The sequence below is a fragment of the Leptodactylus fuscus genome, chromosome 5 (assembly GCF_031893055.1).
Source record: "Leptodactylus fuscus isolate aLepFus1 chromosome 5, aLepFus1.hap2, whole genome shotgun sequence".
Lineage (NCBI taxonomy): Eukaryota > Metazoa > Chordata > Amphibia > Anura > Leptodactylidae > Leptodactylus > Leptodactylus fuscus.
Genome location: NC_134269.1, coordinates 96,402,895 through 96,417,084, shown reverse-complemented (window position 1 = coordinate 96,417,084; position 14,190 = coordinate 96,402,895).

Here is a 14,190-nt window from a genome sequence, read left to right as displayed (position 1 = left end):
ACAGACAGGGAACACTATTAGGAGAGAAGTTGGCAGACAAGTATGTGGACAGCTAGAGCCTCTGTAGTAGCATGGCGGGATAGCTGAGAAGATTCCTTCTTACAGAAGGGAATATATAGTATTGTCAGCTGCCAGAGAAAAATGCAAATATATGGGAGACATATGAAAGCAAAAAATAATGGAAAAGTCCTTTTCACGACATTAATTAAATACTAAATAATTACGTTAAGGGTGAAGTCCCTTTACACCACGGTTTGAGCGCAGTGTACACAACCACAGCATTTTTGGGCCCTGCAAAACTGTTTGAACATTAAAGATGGCAGCTGTTGTGTGACATTTACAAATCCAGATTACTATCATAGTTATGTGACTCGGTACGTTTTGTAGGAAATAGCTTGTGTGACCATGTGTTATTGGGCAGAGTAAAGCAGCTACTGTATAAAGAACTGTATTATATACACAACCAAGTCATCTGAATGGCCATTGGGTAATGCATAATTTATATTGTGGTCATCCTGCAGATGTGAACACTTCAACACTGCCAGATTTCTGCCACTTTTGCCTAAAAGTTACAGCAGTTCACTAGTTATTCCAGCAAGAGAACACTTGTGATTATTTTATTATTGGGGCAAGGCTGTAGCTAAAGGACCATGAGACCTGGTGAAAGAGTTCAGGTTGGGCCCCAATACCAAGTTGCCTCACCCTACTGGAAAAGCAGCCAGTGTGGAGCTCACATGGTAAAAGGTCAAACTAGAACAGAGCAGATAGTTTGGCAATGCTATTTACACCATCTGCATTTCTAATGTGTTACCTAATGTTATCCTAATTGTTGAGAGTGCATCTTTAGGGCAGGTCCCGAAATGTCCATGATGTGGCCAGAATATTGGCAAAACTAAAGTGGCCAAGTCAGTTGGCACTGATCTCTATTACACCATGAAAGAATGATTGTTCAATGTTAATGAATGCACGGTTTTGTGGGTATACATGCCCATGTATTGTAGCTGGTACAAAACAATGTACAATGTGCATCTCCCTTAAACTCTGCTTCATATGTAACTTCAATATTCAATATACTCCTGGACCATGGAGGGCAGAATGTTGCAGCTGGTGACTGTATTATACCACATGTGAGCTGTGTAAAGTAGAAAGCCATTATGCCTAGCAGCAGCCAAGCCCAGGATATGAGACCTGGAGAAAAGTTACTAAATATGGGCGCTCCCCTGGTCTCTCCAGTCTCTATGGATTATAGGCAGGAAGATATAGTAGGGCTGAATTTACTTCACATGCATACATGCTCACTGCTGTCTGTGCTTCTAGACTGTAACTCAATAATAACAGACAGCAGACATGATGAAAAAAGAACACAAGAGGAAATGGGGGCCTGCCATCCTCATCCTCCATCTCCACACGAAGGACTGAGCTACTTTCTGACTTCTAGGCGGCCTGGCCAAGTAAGTTTGAAACATTTATCTCTCGCAGGATTTCCTTCCCTCCCCTGCTATAAACTTATGTAAAGATAACACCAGGCTGTATGAATGAGTCTGATGGTCTCTGTGAGGGTTGACTTGTCAATGCAGCTATAGGATTTATCATACATTGAGTGGTGTGGGGAGCCCCCTGTGGGCCACTGGCTTAGGGGTCTGATCACAGTGGCAACCACTGCAAACCCTAAACTTTGTCACTGATTGTGGGGCCCTTCTTAAAAAAGGAGTTATTGCCCAAACAGAGAACCCCCTAATCTTATTTGTCTAAGCAGATGAATATGTTGGGCTTTGGATAATATGTCAATAGCTACTGAGTTCACTCTCTAGTTGATGTATCCTGCTTTGGTTGTTATAGTATAACTTGTTACTTTCTCATGAAATTGAATGTCTTAAAGCAGTAAATGAAATGTATCCCATGAGTGCCGTCTATCACAAATTCAGCTCTCCCTGATAATGTTCCTAAGTATTTTATCTCCAGCTCCAGATGTTACAATGACAGACACACAATTCAATTGATTCCTGTGGTCTATTGGGACTATAAAAAATGCAAATACAGTAACTAGTATATTTAGGGAAAGATTTATAGTAACAGTACTGGTAATAAAAAAGAGCAGCCTTAGAGCGAAATGCAGCGCATATAACTCATCTGGTTTATTATTATTCTTCTAAAGGTAGGAGAAGAATAGCCTTTCTTAGGCTATTCCTACGTGTTAGTTAGAAAAAAAGGGATTCTAATGATAGGATCCCTTTAAATTGTCTCCATCCAACTGCCCCAGTTTATTGTGCCCCTCCAGTTGCCCCCTTTTAATATCCCCCTCTAGTTGCCCCCACGGTATAATGTCCCACCTCAGCTGCCCCCGATTAATGTCTTTCTCCAGCTGCCCCAGTTTAATGTCCCCCTCTAGTTACCCCCAAGTTTAAACTGGGGCAGCTGGAGGGGGAAATTAAACTGGGGGCAACTAGAGAGGGACATTAAACTGGGGCAGCTGGAGGGAGACAATACAGCTGTGGGTGCACCAGGAGATGGACTTTATACTGTGGGGTCAATTTGAGGAGAACATTATAATATGGGGACAAATAATATTAGGGTGACTGTAGGAGCATTATATTGTGTGGGGAGCACAAAGAGAAATGAATGGGATGGGCGTCAGCTTTCTGATGGTATATATTACTGCCAATGTCAGAGGACATGAAAGGCCCTCTTTAATTGTATCTTGTTATATACTTGGTGAATACATGTGATTGGCCTAGTTCAAATGTGAATTATGCATGAGTCTTATTAAGGTTAATATGTGAAAAATAAATAAATTATAATCCAAAGGTTTTGCTGACCTTTATCTGTGGCTGGGAGAAAAGGATCTTAGAGGACATTACATATCACATACTTTATGTTCTGAATTTCCTGTTATTTTCATTAAATTCATATTGCTTCAAGTCATTACACAGAATGGGATAAAAAAAACATAATACAAATTGTAGAAGCAGAAAAGAATCAAAAGTATTGTAGGTCAAAAGTTTGCAGAAAGGAATAGTAAGGTCATTGAATATTGTTAGAAAGGAAAATGTCAGAATAATTTGTACGACATATTCACCATAACACTATACTACAAACAAAAGAAGTTCCTGATTCTCATCTGAGAGATAACAAAAGAATTAATGAGGTGCATCAATTTGGAAAGGGGTGACAAAGCCATTTCTGGGACCTCATCAAGCCTCATTATCTCCAAATTGAGAAGTTTAGGAATAGCGCTGAATCAGGAGGGTTTGGTCTAGCAAACATCTTAGTGTGCAAAATTACTGTGTGTAGAACACTTAAGAATTTAGATCATGTAGTGAATACAACTGTATTGTATTTGTATATTTGTGCTGAAACATCCCTGAATCAAACAGTCTCAATACAGGAGAAATAGGGCCAAGGAAAGTCTTTTCAGGCAGCAGGGAATATTATTGAGCAGCAGCAAAGGGGTGACATACAGCATTTTCCTTTTTACCAAATTCAGCTTGTTGGTGCATTGATCCCACCGTGCTCTGCTGTGACTCTGTAACCTCTGTTCTTGGAGGAGTGCTTTATGCATGTGATCTGAAGTAACCATACTGTGAGATTAGGACATAACAGATGCAATGAGATTAAAGGAAAACAGCTTTGTATCATCCTTGCTATCAATACCAGTGAGTACTCTGGAAAGGAAAAAACATAAAAACCGCATACTGAAAACGTCACAGTGTTCAACAGACATACTGATAGGGAATTTAGATAAAAATGTAGGAGTTTCCAGCACAGAAGGAATCACTGTAGAATTTTATAGATAAAGAATAAGTAATATACACAATAAATTCTTATTGCAGTTTAGTTGATAAAATAACATTGTTGACAATATTGCCCATTTATGATAAAATCATAATACAATAAAGTAGTAGTAGTAGTAGTAGTAGTAGTAGTAGTAGTAGTAGTAGTAGTAGTGGTACTGAAGTGCAATAATTTGTAAGAACACAGTAAGACTGTTAGTGTAAGGACACTTTCACACAATCATATTTAGGTCAAGGTATATGGTCTGTATATTAGTCATACTTCCTAGCTTGACCACAATTCCTGTGAACAGAACTCATACCATCATACTGATTTATGATGCTGTAAGCATCTGTGGCTCTACTATGTAAAGGGCAGAAAGTGAGGACCTTATGTGTCATCTAATTGTTTTGGCTTTGGGATACTCCTGAGGGTGCTAAGTGGTCTCCTATACAAGGATCTGGTCTTTACTGCAGAAATTCACCAGGTTGCTACCTCTAGAAGTAGTGGCAATGCAGGTGACAGTCAACAAAGGTATGTCAAAAGACACCAGTGTGTAGCATTGAGGGATCAGGTATGATAGTAGTCAAAGTATGGCCCTATTTCAGGGCAGGCAGAATTTGTTTGCCATTGTAAACCAAGCAGAGGTCAGGGTGGGCAGCACAGAATCAGATATTTTAAAACAAAGCCAAGGTCAGGAAACAGGATAGAGATTTTCTTAAAGAGCCAGCACACTCTACAGGCAAGGACTAAAACACAGCACCCACAAGAAAATCAGAGTAGTGTGCCGAGGCAGGATGCTGGCAAGCGTGATCAGGCGGTCCTGCACTCAAACTGGTTATTTTGTCATATTATTACAATTAAATGTGATATGTCTGTCTAGTAAATAAATAATATATATCAATATTCTTTGTTTCAGGAGCTAGGACATGCCCCCCTCCCTCCTTTTCCACACTGTCCTGTGTCTGGCCTTGAGACAAGTGACTGCAGCAGTAACTCCCTGTTGTGCTCTGTCTGCTGGGGGATAAAAAGATCAATATATGTCCTGCCCCTTGTCTAAGCCCCACTCCTCAGGCAGTCTCCAGCTAAAGATGGCAGAAATCTTGCAGGAGATTAACACCTTTGTTCTCTGGAGGAATCTGCAACACTGCTTATTTGCACCATTCACACAATGCTGCAGACTGGCAAACAGTGAGGGCAGATATACTTTTATTAACTTTTAGCATTTATGTCCAGTTTTATTGTTTCTAGGATTATGAAAGGTTGGAAGTTGTGAATATGTTTAATGGAATTGAGCCTCACTTTGTTTTTGTATCCAGATATCTGGTTTTCTGTGTGTGTCCCTGCACAGGTTGCATAGGTTTTGGGGGGGGTTTTAATTAAAAAAAATTAATTAATGCATTTATTAATATTCCCTGAAATGTATAATTCCCAGGTGACACTTACTTTTACTTTGTCGTGGGGAAACATATTTCCCTCTGGCAGATTACTTTTAGCGGACAGGTAGCAGAGTTATATGAAGGGGGTTTATTTTTCCCTGTCATGTATAGTTCCCAGGTGATGCTCATGTTTGCCTTGCTATGGGGAGACCTTATTCCATCTGATGGATCATATTATATTTGACAGGTAGTTGACAGTCACTCATAAAATGGTGTTTGCACTTTCACAGGACCAGAGAATGGGAGGGGGGTTGAGTGTGGCCACTTTTAGGTTAATGCCCCATGTAACGTCGCACAGCAAAAAAGACTTGCGGGAAAAACCACAGCAGCAACGCATTGTGATTTTTCCCGCAGCGCTTTTCACAGAAAGTTCGCAGAAGTTTCCTCTGATGACTTTCTGCTTCCATTATATCTATAGGGAAACTGCCAGCGCTTGTGTAGGTATAATTCTCATGCTGCAATTTCCCAAACTGCCACATATTTTCCCACAAAGTGGGCATGGGAATCACTAGAATCCCATCCAATTTGCTTTGACTGTAAAACACTGCATTTTTTTTCCACTGCGTTTACGCCATGTGGGGCCCCTGCCTTAGGGAGAATGTCCCTCCCACAGTTACAGCAACAATGAGTCAGGTTGTTTTACCTGGTTCACCTTGCTGTAACTATGGAATGTGCTTTTAATATTTCCATACTTTGAAAAAAAATAAAGACAAATTTCTTTTTAAAGATATGGCAATAAACAACATATAACAACAAAGTAATTTAGCATCACATTCCCTTTAACCCTTTAATGATGCAGGGTACTTTGTATGTTAAAGGGGTTGTCCCATGAAAAGCATCCTATCTATACTGCTAGTTTATGTGGATTTAAGACTTTTCTTAAATACATTGCTTTATCAAAACTGCTTTGTTTGGCCGCTATCTTAATTTATTCACTTCATTGTTGACACCGCCTTTCTATGGCCAGTGGGCTTATCTGCTCATTTCCCAAGTTAGGTAGCTGCCTGCTCTCAGGGGGGGGGAGGGAGGGGCTGACAAGCAACGGAGCTCCTCAGATAGGGGAGGGGGAGGTGAGAGCTCCGGGATTACTGTGCTGTCTATCTTCAGCTTTTCCACTTATCAGCCTGTTTAATCGAATTTGGCTGATAAGGGCTGAGATAAGGAGTCTGTTACTTCTGTATGTAAGGCGAGCTGACTCAAATCCAACATCAGTTTCCACATCAGCTTTACACTGTGGTAATGCATTTACAAACCAATCCCTCATTACTGACTGCAAACATAGCAGATAGCAGAGCAAGTGAAACCCCGCCCACCAATGTGCTGAGAAATCCAGGAAGTGAAGAGAGCACAGAGCCTTCAGGCTGCAGAACAAGAGTTATGGGAATACCCCTTTAATGCTCGGCAGCTTTTTTCATATTTTCCTTCTCTGTCTTCCAAAATTCATAACTTTTTTTTCTGTCATCATAACAAAGTGAGGTCTTATTCTTTGTGTGATGAGTTGTACTTTCATTTGCCACCATTTTGGGATACATGAAATGTTTTAATTAGAGATGAGCGAACACTAAAATGTTCGAGGTTCGAAATTCGATTCGAACAGCCGCTCACTGTTCGAGTGTTCAAACGGGTTTCGAACCCCATTATAGTCTATGGGGAACATATACTCGTTAAGGGGGAAACCCAAATCCGTGTCTGGAGGGTCACCAAGTCCACTATGACACCCCAGGAAATGATACCAACACCCTGGAATGACACTGGGACAGCAGGGGAAGCATGTCTGGGGGCATAAAAGTCACTTTATTTCATGGAAATCCCTGTCAGCTTGCGATTTTCGCAAGCTAACTTTTCCCCATAGAAATGCATTGGCCAGCGCTGATTGGCCAGAGTACGGAATTCGACCAATCAGCGCTGGCTCTGCTGGAGGAGGCGGAGTCTAAGATCGCTCCACACCAGTCTCCATTCAGGTCCGACCTTAGACTCCGCCTCCTCCGGCAGAGCCAGCGCTGATTGGCCGAAGGCTGGCCAATGCATTCCTATGCGAATGCAGAGACTTAGCAGTGCTGAGCCAGTTCTGCTCAACTACACATCTGATGCACACTCGGCTCTGCTACATCTGATGCACACTCGGAGTTGAGCTCTGCCGGAGGAGGCGGAGTCTAAGGTCGGACCTGAATGGAGACTGGTGTGGAGCAATCTTAGACTCCGCCTCCCCCAGCAGAGCCAGCGCTGATTGGTCGAATTCCGCACTCTGGCCAATCAGCGCTGGCCAATGCATTCTATTAGCCCGATGAAGTAGAGCTGAATGTGTGTGCTTAGCTCAACTACGCCGGTGGAGTAGTTGAGCTAAGCACACACATTCAGCTCTACTTCATCGGGCTAATAGAATGCATTGGCCAATCAGCGCTGGCCAATGCATTCTATTAGCGTGAGCTGAGTTTGTACAGGGGTTCTAGTGCACCCTCGGCTCTGCTACATCAGATGTAGCAGAGCCGAGTGTGCACACTGCTACATCTGATGCACACATGATGCTACATCTGATGCACACTCGGCTCTGCTACATCTGATGTAGCAGAGCCGAGTGTGCATCAGATGTAGCAGAGCCGAGTGTGCATCAGATGTAGCAGAGCCGAGTATGCATCAGATGTGTAGTTGAGCAGAACTGGCTCAGCACTGCTAAGTCTCTGCATTCGCATAGGAATGCATTGGCCAGCCTTCGGCCAATCAGCGCTGGCTCTGCCGGAGGAGGCGGAGTCTAAGGTCGAACCTGAATGGAGACTGGTGTGGAGCGATCTTAGACGCGGCCTCCTCCAGCAGAGCCAGCGCTGATTGGTCGAATTCCGTACTCTGGCCAATCAGCGCTGGCCAATGCATTCTATTAGCGCGATGAAGTAGAGCTGAATGTGTGTGCTTAGCTCAACTACGCCGGTGGAGTAGTTGAGCTAAGCACACACATTCAGCTCTACTTCATCGGGCTAATAGAATGCATTGGCCAATCAGCGCTGGCCAATGCATTCTATTAGTGTGAGCTGAGTTTGCACAGGGGTTCTAGTGCACCCTCGGCTCTGCTACATCAGATGTAGCAGAGCCGAGTGTGCACACTCGGCTCTGCTACATCTGATGCACACTCGGCTCTGCTACATCAGATGTAGCAGAGCCGAGTGTGCATCAGATGTAGCATCAAGTGTGCATCAGATGTAGCAGTGTGCACACTCGGCTCTGCTACATCAGATGTAGCAGAGCCGAGTGTGCATCAGATGTAGCAGAGCCGAGTGTGCATCAGATGTGTAGTTGAGCAGAACTGGCTCAGCACTGCTAAGTCTCTGCATTCGCATAGGAATGCATTGGCCAGCCTTCGGCCAATCAGCGCTGGCTCTGCCGGAGGAGGCGGAGTCTAAGGTCGGACCTGAATGGAGACTGGTGTGGAGCAATCTTAGACTCCGCCTCCTCCAGCAGAGCCAGCGCTGATTGGTCGAGTTCCGTACTCTGGCCAATCAGCGCAGTCCAATGCATTCCTATTGGAAAAAGTTTATGTCACAAAAATCACAATTACACACCCGATAGAGCCCCAAAAAGTTATTTTTAATAACATTCCTACCTAAATAAAGGTTCTCCCTAGCTATCCCTGTCTCTTAGTCACAAAGTTCACATTCTCATATGACCCGGATTTGAAATCCACTATTCGTCTAAAATGGAGGTCACCTGATTTCGGCAGCCAATGACTTTTTGCGATTTTTTTCGATGCCTCCGGTGTCCTAGTTCCTGTCCCACCTCCCCCGCGCTGTTATTGGTGCAAACAAAGCGCCAGGGAAGGTGGGAGGGGAATCAAATTTTTTTGGAGTTTGCCACGTGATGTTCGATTCGAATCGAACACATCGAACAGCCTGATATCCGATCGAACATGTGTTCGATAGAACACTGTTCGCTCATCTCTAGTTTTAATTAGCTTTTATTTCCATATTTTGGAGTCCATGTAAAATAACACACAATTCTATAATCATTTTTTGCATTTTTTATTTTTACCAAGTTCATTATGCGTTAAAAATGGCAGCTTTTTCCAGCGCGTCTTTACGATTACAGCAATACCATATTTATACTGGTTTTTATTATGCATTACTGCTTTTAGAAATAAATCTCACTCCTGAAAATGAACAATTTTCCTGGGGTCACCGTATTCTGAAGCCTATAACTTTTTAACTGCATTGTCGACAAAGATACATAAGGGCTCTTTATTTTCGGGCAAGTTGTACTTTTTATTGGTATCAATGTTAAGTATGTATGAATTATAGATACTTTTAGTTTTTTGGAAAAAGGAAAGTGACCAAAATATGTTTGTGCATTGCAGTATATTGATTTTTTCACAACGTACAGGATAGTTAATACTATTTTAGGATACTTGGGCCTTACACACATGTGGGGATACCTAACATGTTTATTTACTTTTGCTTACATTATGTATTTTTTTAAATCCTAAAAGTTTTTTTTAAATCTTTTTATTATTTGTTTATGTATTAGTGTATATTTTAAACTATGTGTGTATTTTCGTTTTACTTTTTACATGTCCCACAAGGGGCTGTGATCTCAGATCCCCAGTGCAATGTCCTGCAATACATAGTATTGATAACATTGCTCATTAGTTCCTATGGGAACTGTACATAGGCAGTCAGGAGGCCGATGCCCATCCTCTTGGCTACCATGGCAACCCTTTGGAATTCGTAACCCTATTGTGGGAGGTCCTAGGAGTGACAGGGGAGAGTGATCTTGCCTACAGTCCTCCTGAAAGCCATGATCACTATTGATCATAGCATCCAGTGGGTTAATCCACCAGAGTCGGAGCATCTTCTGACTCCAGCGGCTGATCCCGGCCCTTGGCTATATTATAACAGTTAACTGAATGTTAACTCAGTGCGACATAAAATTACGACGCCAAGCAGTAAGGGGTTAGAGAAAGAAATTCTTCACCTCTTTAAAGAGCCTAGTCCTCAAGTGAAAAAATGAATAGAAACCTGCATCAAAACACCAGATATCATGTTCAAAACTATGGTGGAATTACTTGCATTGAAGTATTGCATTAAAATGATAGAAATTGTAACGTTTTTCACTTGTGTTCTTTCCTGTATATTGATCCGCTCCACTACACCCCTAAACCTCTGGATACCTTCACAATTATACTCTGACTCACTTTCCTGTACTAGATAATAATGGTATCCTGAACTGCTTCCATTAACACAACGCTGTTTACCAGTAATACAATAACGGCTATTTTCTCTTTGAAGCTGCCGAATTCTGGGAATTATGGTGTTGTTAGTGCTCTAAGTCATAATGGACAGAAAACTGATCTAATGCATGTGAAGATCCTTGTGGTTACAGTCTCAGACAGCACCTGACTGTCTGACCTCAAATGTGACTGCCGTTTGTGAAGAGTGTAGTGTTGTAGTGAGGATGCAGGTCTTCTGGAATAAGTCCACTATGAGATGGTTACTTTTGTAGATCCGAACACTTTATTCCATGCTTCCATCACGACTCCCTGTCTCTAGCAACTCCTCCCCCTCCGCTCAGCTCCTCCTCCATTACTACCTCACTGTTGCTAAGCAGACAATGCAGAATAAGTAAGCAGAACAGAACATACTTATAGAGACGAGCGAACAGCGTTCGATCAAATTGATATTCGATCGAATATCAGGCTGTTCGAGGTGTTCGATTCCAATCGAACATCACGTGGCAAACTCACTAAAAATTCGATTCCCCTCCCACCTTTCCTGGTGCGTTTTTTTGCACCAATAACAGCGCAGGGGAGGTGGGACAGGAAATACGACAACGTAGGCAGTGAAAAAAAATCGGAAAAAGGAATTGGCGGCCGGAAACAGATAACCTCCAATTTAGACGAATGGTGGATTTACCATTCGACTAATTTGGGATTGTGAACTATATGAATGTGACACAGGGACAGATCTACAGGCAGCGTTAGCTAGGGATAACCTTTATTTAGGGGGGAATGTCACTCACCTAGCGCTTTGGGGCTCTATCTTGTCGGGATCCCTGTCAGCTTGCGATATGTGCGAGCTGACTTTTTCCCATAGGAATGCATTGGCCAGCGTTGATTGGCTGAATGCCCGTACACTGGCCATTCAACGCTGGTCAATGCATTTCTATAGTGAGATATAGCAGAGCCCGTGCGGTTAGCCCGGCTACTCCAGACACCGGAGATGAAAGAGCTCTGCACTACACCCAACCATCGCTCCAGCTACTCCTCCTGTACTAACACGACTAGCTCAGCTTGGCTATTCCTTAGTACTACTAACACCCTCAGCTCGGCTATTTCTTAGTGTAATAGCCCAGCTGAGCGTGTTAGTAGTACTAAGGAATAGCCAAGCTGAGTGTGTTAGTCTGCTGCATATCTGCCAACTCTCCTACATCTCCTACACACTCAGCTGGCTATTCCTTAGTACTACTGACACGCTCAGCTCGGCAATTCCTTAGTGTAATAGCCCATCTGAGCGTGTTAGTAGTACTAAGGAATAGTTCAGCTGAGCGTGTTAGTACTACAAACCCCCAATGTGGGCGGGTACTGGGCGGGGAGACTCCCCGCCCACACTCTCCTAAGCCCCACCTTCTCTATAATACTAGCCGTACATTCTGTACATATTGGGCCCTACATTCCTAGGACTTCAGGGTTTTCTGAGGCTTCTACATATAGGATATATATGTTTTTTAAACTGTGTATTTACATGTTCTGTTTTCCATCTATTTTGCATCTAACACTCCATTCCTGTATATATATGCCTACCTTCAGAAATTGTGTTATACCATCCTGATGAAGGGACCTTTATAGTATTCCCGAAAGCTCGAAATATGTCAACATAACATTTTTTAAGTTAGCCATTAAAAAAGGTATCAACTACTGAGGACTTCTCTCAAAAATTTTTTTTCATTTCTACATATAGTAATATCAATCTTGGTACTGCCTCAGGTATTCTAGCGAATAACAATTTTTGAATGCCTAGTTTTTCTCCATGAATAATTTATTGGCTTTTATAAATTCTGTATGTCACGCATGGAGGTGTTCAGTTTTATTTTTTAATGTAACAAATCACTGTTCTAGCCATGACGCATGTTTTTATACCTCAGAGCGTAAAGGCTTAAATCTTTGATGGATTTGTGGATTGCATCTTCCACTATGCTGTTAGTTTTGGTACCAGTTCTCTGGTAACTGTCTTTCCTAAAGGTTTAAAGTCTTTTCTCAGCTTATCCTCATTATCTTTTTTCATGTGAGCTAGACCACACATGCGCACTTCTTCACCCTTCTTTCAGCACCTCTTTTCTTGTGTTCTGTGCAGGGGGCATATGAATTGCCTATATCCCTGCTGATCTATGCTTTGCTCTTGGCATGATAGCAGTTTAGATAATCCTCCCACCATTAATCCTTCATATTTGTCCTCTTCTCTCAACTTGAATTTTTTTAGGTTTTTACCAGTTCAGATTTTTATGATGCGTTGTCCACAGTTCTGCTAATTGTTAAGTCGTTGTTCTTACTCACCATTTGTCACTTTCTTTCTAATCTATTCATTCACCTTTTCCTTGGCACAGACAATGTCCACACCGTTGTTTGTCCTCCTGAATACACAAAGTTATGGCGGTGCAGCAGTTCTATTCTGCAGACTATTAATATAATACATAATTTAGTGTCCCACAAAAGCAACTATGTTATGTAAGAATGGCTTATTACGCTGCTAGTTTCACTCAATAATCCAGGAATGGAGTAAATTATTGTCCTTCTAAGTACACAGAGGTAATGCCGCCATATGAAGTTTACTTATTTCCAGATTGTAAATCATTTCTCGATATGTTAGTTAGTTCCCATATACAGCTCTGTTAGATGGAAATAATTAAAAGCCCCATTAGTTGCCTAATCAATAATGCATTTACTTTGCCTTCACAACAAATGATACAATATTTTATTAGAAGTCAGCAGTTCTGTTGATTGTAATTGATAGGTGATTAATCAATAGATAAGTGGTTAATCAATGTGGTCCGTCCCGTAATTTTAGCAATCACAGATTATTACAGCATTTGTTACATAACAAAGGGTCAGCAGTTTTTATTAAGGAAATCAAAGGGGTTATAAGGGTTCTCCAACAATTTATTATTCAACACCTATCCTTAGGATAGGTCCTCCATACGACATCAGCTGTTTGAAGGGGCTGCAGCACTTCTACAAGCACCATGACCTCTTCACTATTTACATTGCACTCCATCTGTGTTTCATAGCAGACAAGCAATGTTATTAAACATTCACCCTATTCGATTTTATAGGACATAGGTGCAGTAACCTGGCATGGCCATTATAAAACAGATGGTGTGTGATGTAAACAGTGCAGAGGTCATGGAGCTAGCACAAGTCCTGCAACTCTTTCATACCACTAATGGGCAGAGGTTCAAAGGTGTTGGTCTCTAACTGATCTCTTATTCTTGACCTATCCTAAGGATAGCCCTTCAATATATAAAATTATTGAATAGCCCCTTTAACCTGTTAACTTCTACATTAATAAAAACTGCTGACTCTGTCTTACCTAACAAATGCTGTATATCTAAAAGAAAAGCAGTTGGGGAATCCTTTACGGCACTGAAGCTGGCACTTACTTGGTCTCTTATTAGCTATTATTGAGTTAATAAAATAAAATTAGTTTCTGTATTTCCATCTCCATGAGTCCCCAACATGTACCTTAATACAGAACCTTTCTCATTGTACTGTATCAGTCATTCGACCTCTCACCAGTTCAGTAATGTCCAGATGTTTGTCTTGTCACAAATTGCTACACTGCAATCACAAACCAATATCAAGGCAAAGCATCATTGTCCACACTTCTAGACATCTTCTGTCATACATGGCCTCTTCTACTGCCTAAGGTCTCATTCACATCTGCATTGGTAATCTGTTTGGGGGAGTCCGCTGGTGACCCCCCGAATGGAATACCGAACGCACTGG